The sequence below is a fragment of the Lithobates pipiens genome, unplaced genomic scaffold, assembly GCF_037356315.1.
Source record: "Lithobates pipiens isolate NorthernLeopardFrog02 unplaced genomic scaffold, aLitPip1_a1.2 Scaffold_16, whole genome shotgun sequence".
Lineage (NCBI taxonomy): Eukaryota > Metazoa > Chordata > Amphibia > Anura > Ranidae > Lithobates > Lithobates pipiens.
In genome coordinates, this window is record NW_027507748.1 from 96,434,479 (window position 1) to 96,454,137 (window position 19,659).

General features: G+C 45.5%; 1 protein-coding gene across 1 annotated transcript in view; it reads left to right on the plus strand.

Annotated features, from left to right (window-relative positions):
- Nucleotides 1–19,659, plus strand: part of ZNF654 (zinc finger protein 654) — a 58,988-nt gene that overhangs the window by 775 nt on the left and 38,554 nt on the right. The window lies entirely within an intron of this gene.

Consider the following 19,659-nt stretch of genomic DNA (forward strand, 5'->3'; position numbering starts at 1 on the left):
CCATCTACACAGTGCCCTGCTTGCCCCCCCCATCTACACAGTGCCCTGCTTGCCCCCCCCCCCATCTACACAGTGCCCTGCTTGCCCCCCCCCCCCATCTACACAGTGCCCTGCTTGCCCCCCCCATCTACACAGTGCCCTGCTTGCCCCCCCCCATCTACACAGTGCCCTGCTTGGCCCCCCCCCCATCTACACAGTGCCCTGCTTGGCCCCCCCCCCATCTACACAGTGCCCTGCTTGGCCCCCCCCCCCCCCATCTACACAGTGCCCTGCTTGGCCCCCCCCCCCCCATCTACACAGTGCCCTGCTTGGCCCCCCCCCCCATCTACACAGTGCCCTGCTTGGCCCCCCCCCCCATCTACACAGTGCCCTGCTTGCCCCCCCCCATCTACACAGTGCCCTGCTTGCCCCCCCCCATCTACACAGTGCCCTGCTTGCCCCCCCCCCCCATCTACACAGTGCCCTGCTTGCCCCCCCCCATCTACACAGTGCCCTGCTTGCCCCCCCCCCCATCTACACAGTGCCCTGCTTGCCCCCCCCCCCCATCTACACAGTGCCCTGCTTGCCCCCCCCCCCCCATCTACACAGTGCCCTGCTTGCCCCCCCCCATCTACACAGTGCCCTGCTTGCCCCCCCCCATCTACACAGTGCCCTGCTTGCCCCCCCCCCCCATCTACACAGTGCCCTGCTTGCCCCCCCCATCTACACAGTGCCCTGCTTGCCCCCCCCATCTACACAGTGCCCTGCTTGCCCCCCCCCATCTACACAGTGCCCTGCTTGCCCCCCCCCCATCTACACAGTGCCCTGCTTGCCCCCCCCCCATCTACACAGTGCCCTGCTTGCCCCCCCCCCATCTACACAGTGCCCTGCTTGCCCCCCCCATCTACACAGTGCCCTGCTTGCCCCCCCCATCTACACAGTGCCCTGCTTGCCCCCCCCCATCTACACAGTGCCCTGCTTGCCCCCCCCCATCTACACAGTGCCCTGCTTGCCCCCCCCCATCTACACAGTGCCCTGCTTGCCCCCCCCCCATCTACACAGTGCCCTGCTTGCCCCCCCCCCATCTACACAGTGCCCTGCTTGCCCCCCCCCCATCTACACAGTGCCCTGCTTGCCCCCCCCCCATCTACACAGTGCCCTGCTTGCCCCCCCCCCATCTACACAGTGCCCTGCTTGCCCCCCCATCTACACAGTGCCCTGCTTGCCCCCCCCCATCTACACAGTGCCCTGCTTGCCCCCCCCCCATCTACGTAGTGCCCTGCCTCCCCCCCCCCCCATATCTACGTAGTGCCTGCTTACATTCTACCCTCATATGTCTGATGGCACTGAGCTAGGAACACCCTGTTACCCTTAGTTCTCATACCTGATCCGGTTTTTCTTGTATGCCAACATACATGTCTACCTGTTGTCATCTCACAACCGTTCTGTTTGGTTTCATCTTTCTGACTTGCGCACACCCTACCCTTCCTTCCGACCGACCACCTTCTCCTATCTGATGTCACCAACCTGATCCATTACCATCTGCAAATCTTCCTTTTCCTACTCCTAAAAAGTGGCAACTAAGGATGAGCTCAGGTGTGTTCGCAACTCTACGTGCCCGCCAGGCATGTGGAGTTGGAATTAACGCCCACAATCCGCAGCGTTAACACAGACAGTGAGACATTGCCTGATCTGTGTAGCCGCGGATCGGGAATTGTCTTACTGCCTCTGATTAGCGCTGCAGAGTGTCAGCTTCCTGGCGGCACGTGGAGTTGTGAACACTTCTGAGCTCATCCTTAGTGGCAACCATATGATCTAAGTGCCCCATGCCTGATGACCTCATTTTCACCTCGCTTCTATTACTTTCTGTGCGATGTCCACCTTTCTGATCCGAGCACTGACCTCACTTTCACTCTGTTGCTCTCTGATACCTGGCTACCCTTCACTGACTGATGCCACCTATATTATCTGAGCACATTTTGTTCTGTGTGATGACCTAACCAGTTACCTGCTCATCTCGTTGTCTTGTGTATTGTCACCCACCCAGCCTGAATACACCCTGACGTGCCAGTTGACCTAATGGTCCCTCTCCGAACACCTGATATCTCACTACCACTCGTGTCACACAACTAATTTGTGAACTCCCTGTCCTATCTGCTGACCTTGTCCACCTACTACTGATACCCGACCATCTTCTCCTGTCCACCTACTACTGATACCCGGCCATCTTCCCCCGTCCACCTACTACTGATACCCGGCCATCTTCCCCCGTCCACCTACTACTGATACCCGGCCATCTTCCCCCGTCCACCTACTACTGATACCCGGCCATCTTCCCCCGTCCACCTACTACTGATACCCGGCCATCTTCCCCCGTCCACCTACTACTGATACCCGGCCATCTTCCCCCGTCCACCTACTACTGATACCCGGCCATCTTCCCCCGTCCACCTACTACTGATACCCGGCCATCTTCCCCCGACCACCTACTACTGATACCCGGCCATCTTCCCCCGACCACCTACTACTGATACCCGGCCATCTTCCCCCGACCACCTACTACTGATACCCGGCCATCTTCCCCCGACCACCTACTACTGATACCCGGCCATCTTCCCCCGACGACTTACTACTGATACCCGGCCATCTTCCCCCGACCACCTACTACTGATACCCGGCCATCTTCCCCCGACCACCTACTACTGATACCCGGCCATCTTCCCCCGACCACCTACTACTGATACCCGGCCATCTTCCCCCGACCACCTACTACTGATACCCGGCCATCTTCCCCCGACCACCTACTACTGATACCCGGCCATCTTCCCCCATCTGATGTCACCTGTTCATCTAGCTCAGTGATGGCGAATCTTGGCACTCCAGATGTTTTGGAACTACATTTCCCATGATGCTCATGCACTCTGCAGTTTAGTGGAAATGTAGTATTTGTCTTAATAAAAATAAAGCTAGACGGATTAACAACTTTGATTCATCAGCCACACCCAAATCTTATGACCTAGATGCTTTCATTACCGGCACCTCTCTTAATGTTTTATACATGCTGGTCTGTCCCTGTGGCTTACACTATGTGGGCCGCACCACCAGAGCCATAAATGTCCAGATTGGCGATCATGTGGCCAACATTAAGAGGGCCTTCCCCAATCATAGTCTCTCCACACACTATTTGGAGTGCCATGATAAAAACCTGGCTGGCACTTTTTATTGCCATTGACAGGTTTTCTCCCCATTGGAGGGGACGCTATATCAGACGGGAAATTTTTAGGCTAGAGACATGCTGGATCCATGAAATCAAGAGTTATATACCCTATGGACTTAATGTGGACTGGGACATTAACTCTTTTATTAATAATAGTTGATGTATTTTTTTTATTTTTTTAGTCCCTTTTTTTTGTTTGCGCACAAAAAGTTGATTTATTCTAAAAGTGTGTATGCATTTTTTTTTAAAAGTATTTTATAAGTTAATTTTATTTTTAATTTGTGGTTGACCACTAGATAGAGAAATTCCTTTGGGTTTTTCTGATGCTGAAGATTTTTTATTCACTATGAACAGTCATTTTCTACATTTATATCAGATTATTAATATAGGTAAATGCTGCTGTATAATTATAGGAGATTCTGATGATTGGGACTCTCCTTCCTGGATATTGGCATTCGTTCTTAGACCCCTTTCACACCACACCGCTCATAGCGTGGGCGGTAAAACGCCGCTATTTTTAGCGCCGTTTTACCGCCGAATTTGCGGTGCATTTCGGCCACTAGCGGGGCCCTTTTCCCCCCCGCTAGCGGCTGAGAAAGGGGTTAAAACCGCCGGCAATACGCTGCAAGAGCAGCGTTTTGCCGGCGGTATTACAGCGCTGCCCCATTGATGTCAATGGGGAGCAGCGGTGGAGGAGCGGTAAACACACTGCTCCTTCACCGCTCCAAAGAAGCTGCTGGCAGGACTTTTCCCTGACATCCTGCCACACTACAGACAATGGTGCAGCTTTTTTTGGGCGGATTGCAGGCGCTATTTCTAACGCTATAGCGCCTGCAAAATGCCCTGGTGTGAAAGGGGTCTAAACCTCTATTTCTATGTTTCCAGCCTGTGGAACTCAGGAATTCTCTTTTCTTCCTGTCTGGCCATCTATCCATTGGCCTATGTGATTTTGGGCGTCACATGTCTGGTAATGAAAGTTCCGACCTATGTGTATTTAACTGCGTGCATCAGCTGACCACACCTCTGAAGACGGCCTATTGGCTAAAATGCATAAGGTGGCTTGCTGATGCTATAAGCACGCTACGGACTATGGTATTTTTGGATTTATCTGTGTTTTTTTTTTTTTTTTTTTTTTCTTATGAAGACAGCTGTATTTTGCATTTTATGGTTTGGATTTTAATAAATTGCTCATCCCTACGTACTTCACCATGAGAATTTTATTTTTATGGTGGTGGCTCTTTGATCCATCAAGTATTTTATGATCTGCGGAAGCTATGGAGCCTTGTAGAGAGGAGGAGGAATCCTGATGTCCATTCTGTGGTTGTCATCTGCTCTGCATTGGGGAGATGCCTGACTGTGCAGTTGGATCTCTTTGGTAGATCAATGGAGAAGGATTGAGTTCCCAGCAACGCCTGACTCAATCAACTTTCTGGTAAGGGCATTTGATATCAGCACGTTGGTGTGGTGTGTGTGGGCTCATACGCTGAAGTCGGTGCAGGGGACCCTCCTTCCTATCTTTCCACTTGTCCCTTTGGGTTTCATACATCCATTTAAGCGCTGCATATGAACTTTTTACTATTATTGTGATCCATAATTTTTTTTGAAAACTGACATTTTATTGAAATTTCAAGGGAAACAAAGAAATCAAAGAAGGAACAATAAGGCACAGGTAATAAAAGTAAACGGTCACAGACCACAGTAAGCAAAGGCATAGAATACAGCATTGCATCAACTCAAGCAGTACATTACAATGACACTCCGTTACCGGGAGAGTTAGATTCCTGCAGCCTGCTACTGGTCAATTTAACAAACCTTTCAGAGACCAAAAAAAAGGAAAAAGAAGGGAGCTTAAGGAGAAAGAAGGAAAATAGGAAAGACGAACAAAAACACGAAGAGTCGTGCGAACAGCCCTAGAATGGGAGAGAAAAGGTGCAGATTAGAAAAAGAACAGAAAAGAAAAGGGAAGTAAAAGAAAGGAAAGTAAAGTAAAGGACGCCCCTCCGACCCACCGACCCCACGCCCCCCCCCCCCCCCTCCACACTCAGAAGGCGGTGCCTCCATCCTATCCCAAAGATCCCATACCTTGTTATGTTTGTCAAGCGTGTTATTTAGAGAAGCTGTAAGATATTCCATACGCCTGACGTCCCTAATTCTAGTGTGTAACTCAACTAGTGAAGGAATCTCCCGTTTCTTCCATTTTAGGGCAATTAGGCAGCGCCCAGCCGTCAACACGTGGGCTAATAGGGATTGGGAGGATCGGGAGAATGTGGCAGGAGGGAGGCCCAGGAGAAACAGCTTGGGGTCTAACGGCACTTGTGCCTCAAGAATGGTACATAATAAGGCCCTAACCATTTCCCAATAGGGGACAACTCGTGGACATGTCCAATAAATATGGGCAGCGCCAACAGCGGGAGTCCGCAGAGGGGTAAATGGAATGGAGCAGGGACGGAGTTTGATACCAATGCAGCATAACCTTGTATTGATTTTCCTTATATAAAGTGCAAACAGAGCTTTTGGCTGCACGTGACCAGACCCGCTGCCAGGTCTCTAAAGGCACGGCCTCCCCCAAGTCCCTGTCCCATTTATCCATATACGCGTGCCGCGGTCCCGTCATAGAGAAATCCGCTATTAGAATTTGGTAGGTACGTGAGATCATGCCCTTCGGAGACGAGCCCTCCAGGCATACCTTTTCAAACTCGGTTAAAGGGGAGAATTGTAGGGTCGGTGTAAAAGATTGCGCAAAATGGCGGATCTGCAGGTAGCTATAGAATGCTTGTTTAGGTAAATCATATAAATCCTTTAATTCCTGGAATGATCTAAGTAACTTAGTCCTAGCGTCCACCAGCTGACCAAAACGAAAGAGACCTCTACTAAACCAGGGTTGGGACATTCGAGATGACAGACTATCCGGAACAGTGGGAGTAAACAAAAAAGAGGTGGCCAGGGAGGTTGGGGAGGACAGCGGATACACTTTTTTTTGGAGCGGAGCCATAGAGTGCGAACCAGCGCTATTGGTCCCAATGATTGATATTTACTAAGGCTAATGTCCGTGCTCCACAACATGGAGTTAGGATGCGTAGGGGCCAACCACAACTTCTCGATTTGGGACCAGCGGTTATAGGCGTGTAGCGTACTCCACGAAGCTATTGGTCTAAGTTGGGCCGCTAAATAATATTTGGTTATATTGGGGGAAGGCTAGACCCCCCCTGATTGCGTGGGGCAAATAGTAAAGACCGTGCTAACCGGTGTCTTCCATAGTTCCAAAAAAAACGTAGAAGGTCACCCTGGAGCGACCTAAGGTGCGCCGGAGGGATAGGGATGGGTAGAGTCTCGTAGAGGTAGAGAAGTCTAGGGAGGATGTTCATCTTAATGGTCGCTGTCCCTCTTTGGCAGGTTAATTTTAGTAATTTCCATTTGGCCAGGGACGTCCTAATGTCCTTAAAAAGTTGGGGGAAATTAGCTTTATATAGAGTCTCATAGGACGGAGTAAGATGTACCCCCCAGATATTTCAGAGAGGATGTCTTCCAAGCGTAGCGAAAGGAGTGAGATAGAGTGGACAAAGTCCTCGGGGCCATATTAAGGGGAAGGGCTTCCGTCTTTGAATTATTAATTTTGTAGCCCGAGAGAAGGCTGTAGGCGTCCAATTCTTTATGGAGATTCGGCAGGGAAACATGTGGCTGAGTCAAGGATAGGAGGACATCATCCGCAAACGGGGACACTTTAAAGTCCCTTGTCCGGACCGGGATGCCATGAATGCTCGGGTTTAGCCTTATACGGGCAGCAAGGGGTTCGATGCACAGGGCATACAAAAGAGGGGATAGAGGGCATCCCTGCCGAGTTCCATTAGTGATAGGTAGCGCGGGAGAGTGGGCAAACTGGGTCCTAACCAGTGTCTGCGGGGACGAGTAGAGGTGAGAGCCTGTAGGAAAGGGCCCTCCACCCCCGCCCTCCGGAGCGTGGCGAACAGGAAGGGCCAGCCTAGCCTATCGAAGGCCTTTTCTGCATCCAAACTAAGGAGTAATGCTTCCGTATTGTTCCTGTTCGCCACCTCCACGAGATCAATCACTCTCCTGGTATTATCCCCTGCCTGACGGCCGGGGATGAACCCCACTTGGTCTTTATGTATCAATGAGGGCATAAAAACATTCAGTCTGTTAGCCAACAACTTAGTAAAAAATTTTAAATCCGATTTTAGGAGAGCTATTGGCCTATAATTAGAGCATAGAGTGTGGTCTTTCCCAGGTTTGGGAAGCACGGTCAGGAAGGACGTTTGCATATCCCTCGGGATGGCTGTCGTGCACATGAAAGCATTAAATAGTGAAGTAAGTCGGGGAAGCAGGATCGGCAGAAAAGATTTATAGTAAAGGTAGGGCAGGCCGTCGGGCCCAGGGGCCTTGTTGTTAGGGAGGGCTTTAATTATGTCCTCTACTTCCTCATCTACAACTGGAGAGTTAAGGCTAGTTAGAGCCGTGGGAGACAGCCTTGGGAGGTCACATTCCGACAGATATTCGTCAATTGCTTGGGCCAAAGCGGGAGTCGGAGGGTTATGGGGAACGCTCGGGTCATTGTAAAGGGCGGAATAATAGTCATGGAAAAGTTGGGTGATTTTAGAAGGGTGTGAATGAAAAGTGCCAGATGCATCTTTGATGGAAACGGGTGTGGTGACCGCAGTCCTCTCACGGAGTTGCCTTGCTAAAAGTGTATGGGATTTATTCGCTTTATCATAGAAAGTTTGTCTCAGACGAAGAAGAGCTTTCTCCGTCTTCCCAACCTCTAAGTCTCGTAAGCTCGCCCTGGTGCTCACTAAAGCCCTAAGCGTGTGAACCGCAGGGGATCGCAGGAGGCTGGCCTCCAGATCATGTAACCTGCTGAGCAGAAGCTGTCTCGCCTTGTTTGCGTTCCGCTTCAGGGCCGTAGATAGTGCAATACACTGCCTTGTGGCCCTCCCACACCAAGGTCAAAGATACCTCAGGAGAGGTATTTTCGGCAAAGTAGAGCCTCAGAGTACTCTCCAATTCAGACCTGGAAGGATCATGTTTAACCACTTGGGATCCGCGCTATTGCCAAATGACGGCATTAGCGCGGACCTACATTTCCGGGACTACGTCTATTGACGTCGTCCCGTGTACGAGCGGCCTGCGCGCCCCCTGAGGGGCGCGCGCGGCGCGCTCTGTGATCGGCGAGTCCATGAGACTCGCCTGATCACCGATCCGTGCAAGGGGTTGATCCCGACCCCTTATCACGTGATCAGCTGTCAGCCAATGACAGCTGATCATGTGATAGAACGGAGCCGGTAATCGGCTATTATTCCTCCTCGCGCTGACAGCGCGAGGAGAAAAAAAAAAAGCCGATCACCGGCGGCCGTGATCGGGACATCAGTCCCGATCACGGCCAGCAATACAAGCAACCACCTGCCCCCTGCCAGTGCCCACCTGCCCCCCGCAGTGCCATCCTGAATAAAAGTGCCCCCCGTCAGTGCCCACAGTGCCCACAATCTGCCTCAAAGGTGCTGCACCCCAGTGCCGCCCAGCAGTGCTGCCCAGCAGTGCCACCTATCAGTGCCCATCAGTCCCATCTATCTGTGGTACCTATCAGTGCCCATCCGTGCCACTTATCCGTGCCATCTTATCTGTGCCCATCGGTGCCGCCTTATCTGTGCCCATCGGTGCCGCCTTATCTGTGCCCATCAGTGCCCACCAATGCAGCCCATCAGTGCCGCCTCATCAGCGCACTTCAATGAAGGAGAAAAATGACCTGTTTGCAACATTTTATAACAAACTATTAAACATGATTTTTTTTTTTTTTTTTTTGCATCTTTTTTTGTTTGTTTAGCAAAAAATAAAACTCCCAGCTGTGATTAAATACCACGAAAAGAAAGCTCTATTTGTGGGAAAAAAATGATAAAAATTTCATTTGGGTACAGTGTTGTATGCCCGCGCAATTGTCATTCAAAGTGCATCAGCGCTGAAAGCTGAAAATTGGTCTGGGACTGAGGGGGGTTTAAGTGCCCAGTAAGCAAGTGGTTAAGTAAAAATTCATTAAGCCGCCAGTGGCAAGCACGTGAGGAGCCTGAGGCAAGGGCCAGTGATAGAGTAATTGGCGCATGATCAGACCACGAAATCGCCTGAATGTCCGAACTCGTACACGTGCGGCGCGTGGGGGCGTTTACAAAGAAATGATCAATGCGGGAGTGGGACTTGTGAGGGTGAGAATAAAACGTGAACTGTTTAGCGGAAGGGTACATTGTACGCCATGCGTCAAACAGGGCATACTTTCTAGTCAGCTGGCGGAACGAGGTAGATTTCCTATCATCCATAACACCGGCCCTCCCCATGCCAACTGAAAGCCTATCTAAAGTCGGGGAGAAGGCCACGTTGAAGTCCCCTCCAACCACCAAAAATTGGTGGGGCGAGGAGTACAACCGTTTAAACGCTTTGTGATCCATAATTTTTATGCTGGCTGCTGTTGTTCTTTTTTTTTCGTCCAATCTGAGACTGTTTTGTCATGGTCTTAATATATAATTTGTGAGCGTGGATTTTTTTTTTTTTTTGTTTTTTTTTTTTCACTGACCATCTTCTCCTGTCTGATGTCATCTGTCCATCTACTACTGAGACAAGGGAAAAGATGGTCAAGTATCAGTAATAGGTGGGCAGGTGATATACCTGACCATCTTGCCTTGTCTGATATCACCTGTCCACCTATTACTGATACCTGACCATCTTCTCCTGTCTGGTGTCACCTGTCTTTTTTTTCTGCTGAACTGTCTCCCTACCAACTGATACCTGATCATCTTTTCCTGTCTGATGTCCCCATGTAAACAGAGCACACCCTGTCCTATCTGCTGACCTGTCCACCTACCAGCTTCTCCTGTCTGATTTCTAGATTGAGCACACCCCGTTCTTTCTTCAGATATGCCCACCTATCTCCAGATACCTGACCATCCTCTTCTGTCTGATGTTACTCATGTAACCTGAGCACAGCCTTTTTTTAATCTGCTGACCTGTCCACCTATCTCCAGATACCTGACCTTTTTCACCTTTCTGCCACCTGTTCACCTACTGCTGATACCTGACCATCTTCTGTCATCTGTCTAACCTAAATGAGTCAAAACCGAATGTTCCGGCGATCAAAAAAACAAAAAATGATGCATACGATTATGCCATAATTTGGTTAATTTTTCTATAAAAAAAAATCTAGCATGTTGGGTCAGGCACTTTTCAATTGCAGCACAAAAATTGCATGTTGCAGCTGGCGCACTAATGTCTCATGTACACTGCTGCTGCTAAACGGATGTTTAGGAGGATCGTTACATGTACACAGGGCCGTTTACAATCATTTCTAGGCAGTTGAGTTTAGAGGCCTTTTTTGGAAAGCAAAAAAATGAGTTCAGATGCTGAGTTTGGCGACAGTTTGCCAAACACTAAACGCGGTAACTCGTGCTTTTTTTCATTTTTGGCTATTTAAAAAAAAACTTTATTTTTTCAGACGTCGCTACTAAACGTGGCATGTAAATGTGGCAAAACAGATGTTTTTAAACGTGGGTTACTATCAAGTAATCGAGAAATCGTTCAGGAGAGGTTATAAAAACATCCCGTGTACATTAAGCCTAATGATGTGAAAAATGAACGACCTGACAATCGACCAGAATTTTTATTTGGTGTTTGACTTGTCTATGGCCTGCTTAGGCATGCCTTGTCTTATCGGCTGACCTGTCCACCTACTTGGCTTATACCTTATCTTTACTTCCTGTCTGAAATCTGCCCAACCCAAGCTCACCTTGCTGACTTGTTCCACCTACCAGCTAATAGCCTGACCACCTTCTCCTGTCTGATATCACCCATCTAAACAGAATACACCCCGTCCACCTGATAAGATGATATTCTCCTGACCTGTCCAGCTACCGCTGATACCTTTCCATCTTCTCCTGTCTGATGTCACCCATTTAAACCTAAACGCGTTCTGTCCTATCTGCAGACCTGATTGTCTCTGTTCTTATCCCCGATACAGGACAGCTTTTTTTCTATCTTTGCAAACTAAAATAAATCTGTCCGCCACCTGAGAGCCCTATAGAGCGATTGTTCTATCTGTCCCTCACATCTTCCCTGCAGACTAGCTTGTCTGTCTCCTGAGCGCTCTGCATGGTAACTGGTCCATCTGCTGGTACAGCTGAGTGGTGTGCATACTGCCAGATACTCTGCCAGGTTATCCCAGAGAAATAATGTAGGACCAGTAACACCACCAATGTGTTAGTGTTGATTTTGTAATGTATAGAAGTATAACACTAAATTATTAATGTGGTGATAACTGTTCTATCAAGATTTAAATATCACGTGTAATGAGTTCCAGCTGGATTAAGCACCCAAGAGGAATTGCATTGTTAGTTTTAATATAAATGTAAGCGCTTATGAATGAGGCGATATTAAATCTAGAGCAGTGGTTCTCAACCTTTCTAGTGCTGTGAGTGACCCCTTGATAAAATTTCTCAAGTTGTGGGGACCCCTAACAGTAAAATTGCATTGCATGAATCTATCTGTGGCTGCCGCATATTTTTTTTTTTTTTTTTTTAAGCACCTGATTAGAGCCATAGGCATCCAAAAAGTTAAATATTGAGCACCATGCTTGGCGCTCGCAGTTCACTCAGCTGGGTTGGGAAAGGGAATGAATATTCGCTTTCATAACACTCAACCGCCTCTCCGCCAATCAGGTGCTCGGGTCTTTTTTTTACTCATCACCTGATTCACTGAAACGACAGGTGATGTGATCGGATGACTATCAGGCGTCCAATCATAGCAGAGAATGGAGAAGACATGGATGACACCGGTCGCCGCTGTCATCTGCTGCCCCACCGAGAGACAGCGTAAGTGCCGGGCAGACGGCAGGCAGGTGCAGTGGCAGCATTTGGCACAAAAAATGCTTTTATTAGTGTCTCTGACTTGCCAAAGTCACTCTGGTGTTCCGCCAGAATCGGCAACCCGTCGAATGTGTTAACCGGAAGTGACGTTTCGTCGCCACCGGCTTGGTACACTCCGCAGCAAGGCTACAATTAGAAGTCAGCAAGCGGACATCTTTTTACACCCACCGAAGTCTTGCATTTTACACTTATTTTTATAAGTAAACTGAGCTTATATACTATATAGTGTGTGTGTGTATATATATATATATATATATATATATATATATATATATATATATATATATATACACACACACACACACACACACACACACACACACACACACACACACACACACACACACACACACACACACACACACACACACACCCCACTATTAGTATAAAGTGACAAGACGGTTCAATATGTGACAGCGATGTGAATCTGAAAGTCTCTCCCACTGCACGAATATTATCCAGGTGGTCTGTGGAAGCACTATTATCAAGTTGATGGTTGGCTACACACAGGCTTTAATTAAAGCCTGTGTGTAGCCAACCATCAACTTGATAATAGTGCTTCCACAGACCACCTGGATAATATTCGTGCAGTGGGAGAGACTTTCAGATTCACATCGCTGTCACATATTGAACCGTCTTGTCACTTTATACTAATAGTGGGGGATGTATGTGTGTGTGTGTGTGTATATATGTGTATATATATATATATATATATATATATATATATATATATATATATATATATATATATATATATATATATATTAGTGTGTATATATATATATATATTAGTGTGTATATATATATATATATATATATATTAGTGTGTATATATATATATATATATATATATATATATATATATATATATTAGTGTGTATATACATTATAAATTTTATACATACCATAGTATATAAGCTCAGTTTACTGATAAATGCAAGACTTCGGTGGTTGTAAAAAGATGTCTGCTTGCCGACCTTCTAACTGTAGCCTTACTGCGGACAAAAGTACCAAGATGGCAGTGACAGAACATCACTTCCATGCGGTCTCTCCTCTCCTGGAAGTGACGTATTGCTGGCTGAGACGGACAGACTCCTGCGTACACACAGTAACTTCAGGTCCGTCTCGGCCAGCTAATAAGAAACGAAAATTTACGGAGGGAACAGAAGATTCCCGGCCAAGAAAATTATTTTCTGTAGCAACATGAGGTGAAATTGAAGCCTTGGTCGGCCGAATTTCAAAAATCAATGGTGGCATCATCGGATCACAAAAAAACAAATTTTCTGATTTTGAAAAGAAAATTAGTTCGAAATTCGACTATGTATGGCCTGCATATCTCTATACCTACTGTCAGCCACATTCTAATTCCCTATACACACGGTCGGACATTCTGACCACAAAATCCGTCTGATTTTTTTTTCAGACTGATTTTGGGTGAAACTTGTGTTGCATACACAGTCACACAAAGTTGTCGGAAAATCCGATTTTGTTTGGAACGAGGTGACGTACGACAGGACTACGTAGAGGCCAGTAGCCAATAGCTTTCGTCTCCAAATTTTTTTCTGAGCATGTGTGGCACTTTGTGTGTCAGAATTCTCTACACACTATCAGAAAAAGTCAGATCGGATTTTGTTGTTGGAAAATTTTAGATCCAGCTCTCAAAGTTTTTACATCAGAAATTCCGACAGAAAAAGTCAGCCCACACATGATCGGATTTTCCGACAACATAATCTGATCTGACTTTTTCCGTCGGAATTTACGACTGTGTGTATGGGGCATCAAACTATATCTAACCCTGTAAAAAAGAAATCGCTATACATACCTTTTCTGCAGCCGATCTCCAGTGGTGGATGCTGTGTGAAGGCAATAAGGGACAATGGCTGGGAAGTGCCGTCACCCATAGATGTACTATGGGACTTTCATTGTTAGCTCCCTCTCCTCCACAGGCCTACACACTGAATGTGGTTGTAAACTCTCCCTCACAACGTTGTCCCATGTAAATCAGCATAAAAAAAACCCTAATGAACACTGCATATAGGTATCTCCTTACTTAGTATTGTTATCCTTTTTGGTCTTTAGAATGATGTCACTGAGCATGCCCAGATCTCCCCTGATTTACGGCACACTCTTTGTGCTTATCTGTTATCAGGACTTCCTACAGCACACCACTGAAATCCCAGGAAGCTGCATAATCACTCAGAGCTTCCTCCTACACACCATGTGACATCACATGCAGTGTAAACCGGGCCATTACTGCAGTCTTATCAGCTGAAGCTGATAAGACTGACAAAGGCAAACACTATATAATAGGCACAAGTATATACTATGAAATAAAACAAGTCTGTTATGAACAGGGAAGCAGGGTTGCCATAGAAACGTTGGATTGAGAAGGCGGCTTGGTTAACAGTACAGGAAGTGCTCAATGTAAGGGCGGAAATGCACTCCACTGTGGACTCAGAAAACAATACTTAAGATGGCGCTGCCTAACCCCTGGAAACAAGTTGTTTAAAGTTTCTTTAAACAGTAAGTAATGTGCAGTTTGGGCTGGATTACAGTGGCTATAGTTTGATAATTACTTAATGGACTAAATGAAAAGAAGCATCAGAGTGGGAGAGTTTACTTCCTCCTTGAAGTTGCCTCTGACAGCTCAGCATGGGACTGGACCAACAGCGGAAAATGTATGTATGGCGATTTTTGCTTTACAGGGTTAGGTAGAGTAGTCTTAAGCCCCATACACACTAACAGTTTTTCTGTTGGTTTTGGTAAACCTGAAGGAAAAACTCAGTTAGTAGAAGGGCCTGCCTGATTGCCTAGAAATTGAAACTCCTAAGGTTTGACCTTTATATTATATGTTTTTGGTAAATCAAAAGTAAAAACTCAAAAGAAAAACTGATAGTTTGTATGGGGCTTTAGAATGTGACTGTGAGTAGATTTAGAGTCAGTTTTTTGGCTGAACTTCTACTTTATTAAAACAATAATAGCCGATTTTTAAATCTGCTTACAATAGTTTTATAGTAACGGATTACCTCTTGGATCGGTGGTGATGATGGCTTTTTTTGTTCTAATGTGTGGTTAGTTCCGTGTACCTTGTAAGGCACTATTTGATGTGGTTTTTTTTTGGTACATAATTATAGGGCATAAATTTGGAAATGTTGAGTACATATGATTTATGTGTTTGTAAAATACAGTTGTGTCCCCTTGGAGAATTGGTAATATACAGTACAGGGATGCACTGATACCATTTTATTTTTTATTTTTATTTTATTTTTTCACAATGAGTACAAGTACAGATTAATTTTTATTTTATTTTTTGGGTACTTGCGGATACCAATTACCAATACTTACCGCAACTGTTTTTGTTTTAAAGCGGAGGTCCACCCTAAAGTGGACCTTCCGCTCATCGGAACCCTCCCCCCCTCCGGCGCCACAATTGGCACCTTTCAGGGGGGAGGGGGGTGCAGGTACCTGTACATTACAGGTATCTGCACCCACTTCCGGGATAGCTCTCTGCGGAAAGGGGCATAGATTACGCCCCTTTCCGAAAGTCCCCCCGCTGCCTGCTGGGAAACACACAGATCCCAGAGGCAGCGGGTCCATCCTTATTGCGCAGCGTGACTCGTGCATGCGCAGTAGGGAACCGGGAAATGAAGCCGAAAGGCTCCACTTCCTGATTCCCATACCCAAGATGGCGGCGGCAGCACCCGAGAGACGATCGAGAGATCGGCTTCGGGTGCCGACATCGCGGGCGCGCTGGACAGGTAAGTGTCACTATTTTAAAAGTCAGCAGCTGCAGTATTTGTAGCTGCTGGCTTTTAAAAAAAAAAAAAAATAAATAAAAAAACGCAGAGTCCCGGCGGACTCCCGCTTTAACTTCAGCTGTCACTAATGGTACAAAACATTGAAAAGTTATTTACAAATGAAATAATTTATCTATTATATTTATTTTTTTTATTTGGTGCTTTTCAATGAGAAAAGTGTAAATATGTTAATAATATGTTTAAAAATATTCACTAACAAAGCAAACAGAAAAAGTTTCAATTGTTTATCGTTTATAAAACGTGATGTGGTGTGCAAAAAAAGCATAATAATTAAATGCAGAATAGGGATTTGAGGCTGAGTAGAGTAAATTTAGGGTTATTAAGGAGGGGTTAAACAGAGGAACATTTGTTCATTCCTTTGATCTGCAGATGAAGTAACAGAAATATACAAAAAGAAACAGTTTTCTTTTTGTTTTAGGGTTTCATGGCTGAGCAATGTTGGTATTAAACATTGCTGGCTGCTTTTTTTTTTTTTTTTTTTTTTTTTTTTTCTTTTTTTTTTTTTTTTTTGACAGCTCCAATTACCGGACTATTTTAACACTGGGGGGGGGGGCCCACTCACAGATCAAAGAGCCGAGCCTGAAAGTATCAGTTTCAGGTATCGGTGCATTTGCACAAGTACCGATACCTGTGCAAATACTCGGTATCGGCACAGATACCGATACAAGTATCGGTGCAACCCTAAATACAGTATATACCTTTTTCTTAAAAAAAATTAAAAAAAAAAAAAAGTGTGCAGGAAAAACACATTTCTTTTATATCATATGGGATTCAGATTGAACTGTAGGTCATAACAGAATGGCAAAATCCTAAAACAAAACGTGGCAACAAGTAAACCAGTGAAATGACCCCTGTTCAGAAGTCTGCATACCCTGTATGCATGTAGTCTTTTTTGTTTTTGTAGTTTGTGGTATTTTGGTCAGGAGATTGAGATGGCCACTCCAGAATCTTCACCTTTTTCTGCTGTAACCACTGGAAGGCCAACCTGGCTTTGTGCTTAGGATCATTGTTGTACCACAAAGTCAAAGGAAATCCCATGTGCAGCTTTCCTGTAGACAAATGCAAATTGTCTGCCAGTATTTTCTGATCACATGCTGCATTCATCTTACCATCACTGTTCATAAGATTCCCTGTGCCTTTACAGCCCCCCCCCCCCCCAAACCATAAACGAGCCACCACCATGCTTCACAGTGGGGCCTTGCTGACCAAACATAACGCTTATGGTTGTGATCATAAAGCTCGATTTTTGGTCTCATCACTCCAGATTAAAGTGTGCCAGATGTATGGCGTGCCAAGACTATGTTGGGCATATTGTAACCAGGCTTTTTTTGTGGCATTGGCGCAGTAAATTGTTTTTCTGGCAACGCAACCATTCAGCTTATTTTTGTGCACGTATCGCCATATTGTGTTTCTTGGAATGATGTGCTGTCTTTTTCCAGAGGTTTTTCCCCTGTATTTTTCTTCAGGATATATGTGGGCTTTTCTTTTGTATACCAAACATAAGCAACTAGGGAATCCTGCCTCCAATCCAAAGAGTAGTACTCACCGACTTAGTAGCGGGGGTGTAATCAAAACTATACATTACATTACCCAAAAGAAAAAAACAAAAAAAGATATGATACTAACACACACCCTGAAGAGTTAAACTGCATACATTTATTAGCTATAAATAGCAAAGAGTACAAAAAAGCATATAAAACCCCTTAATCCCCAATAATAGCCCCATATAGAAAGTTCCTATCCAAAAATGATATACTAATTAATTCCCCAATAGACCATAGATCTACAAAGATGCATTAAAAATATTCCCCCTCTCAAAGGAGAGGGGTATGTTGAATAATTCTTCTGGCAGTTTTGGCTGCAACCTTTCTTGCTCTACCTACAGCTGCACGATTCTGCCCAAAATGAGAATCACAATTTTTTTGCTTAGAATAAAAAGATCACAATACTTGCGACGTAAAATCTTTCACATTATACAAAAAAATGGGCTAACTTTACTGGTTCATTAAAGTACCGTATTTATCGGCGTATACCTAAAATCAGGGGGATATCGGGGGTGCGTGTTATATGCCAATCCCCCTCCTTTCCTAACCTTCTGTGCCGCTCTCGCCGGCTTTCAGGTATATTCGGCTATTTTCGGCCGTTCTCGGCAGCCTTTGGAAAGCCGAGAACGGCCGAGTGTGGCCGAAAATGGCCGAAAACAGGACATCCGCTCTGTATCTCGGCGGCGCCATTTTTAAAATGACACTGATAAGGCTGCATTGATGGGCATTTAAATGTAAGTTATATTTTTTTTTCCCTTAAACTTCCCTCCTAAAAGTGTGTGGGTTTTTTTTTTATTTATTTTTTTTTTTTTTTATATATTTTTTAATTTTTTTATTTTAAATTCCCTCCTAAACTTTGGGTGTGTGTTTTACGCCGATAAATACGGTAATTTTTTTTATGCATTTGAAAGACCGCTGCGCAAATACAGTGTGACATAAAATATTGCAACAAGCACCATTTTATTCTCTACAGTATCTACTAAATAAAATAAAATATATAGAATGTTTGGGGGTTCTAAGTAATTTTCTAGCAAAAAAATAAAAAATGGTTTTAACTTGAAACCAACAAATGTCAGAAACAGGTTTAGTGTTTAAGTGGTTAAACTTTTCACTTGCACACAAAGTCTATTCCATTGACAAATTGTTACAATGTTTATACTTAAGTTTAACTCTTAGAATGTTTTGATTCTTGGCAGACTACCCAGTTTTTCTCTTCCTTTCTTTTGAGGGCTGAAGAGCAGAGAGAATTCTTTGCATAGAAAGAATTGTGAAACACTTCCGTCAAGATCGCAATAACGATTCTTGACGATTAATTGTGCAGCTCTAGCTATACCTGACCTTGGCATCAAAAGCTCCCTGAATTTTCTACTTCTTAAGTGATTGAACAGTACTGACTGACCTATTCAAGGTTTTGGCTTTCTTTTTATATCCTTTTCCATCTACATAAAGTTCCATTACCTTGTTACGCAGGTCTTTTGACAGTTTTATTTATTTTATTTTTTTTTTCTTCTCGTAGCTCAATATCTAGCCTGCTCTTCATCTGCAATTTAAAAGGCCACAGATGTGGGAAATTTACTTTTTTTTTTTATTTTTTTATTTTTTTTTTTATTGCCATTTTAACGTCTGTGTCTGTACCAAAGTCAAACATTCCAGGGTATGTAAACTTTTAAGTTATTTGGGTGATTTCTGTTTTAACTACTTCCAGAGCGCCGACCGTCATCGTACGTCAGTACTTTGGCGTAGAATACCGTGGTTATGGCAGCATCCCTTCCCATTGAACTCGTGCGCAGAAGTGAACACATAAGTTGTGCCCGCATACGAAAGCAGTGTTCAAACCACACGTGAAGTATCGCAACGATCTTTGGAGTGAGATCTTACTTGCCTGTGCCATCAAAAGTCCTGCGTCGTGAACGCCCTAGCTTCTCGACCGGGCTTCTCTGCTCATTCATTGGATGATTGATTTATTGGATGCTTGATAGCAGCGCAGCCATTGGCTCTCGCTACTGTCAATCAAATCGGTGATGCAGCACACCAGGGGGCAGGGCCGAGTGATGCAGTCGGCTATGGTCGCCGACTGTATCATGGTAGCGCACCCACAAGCTAACCCCCTTGGGATAGCGCTTCCCAGAACGGGGGTTAGCTGATATGGGGAGGAGCTGAGACAGCCGCCGGGGGACCCCAGAAGATGT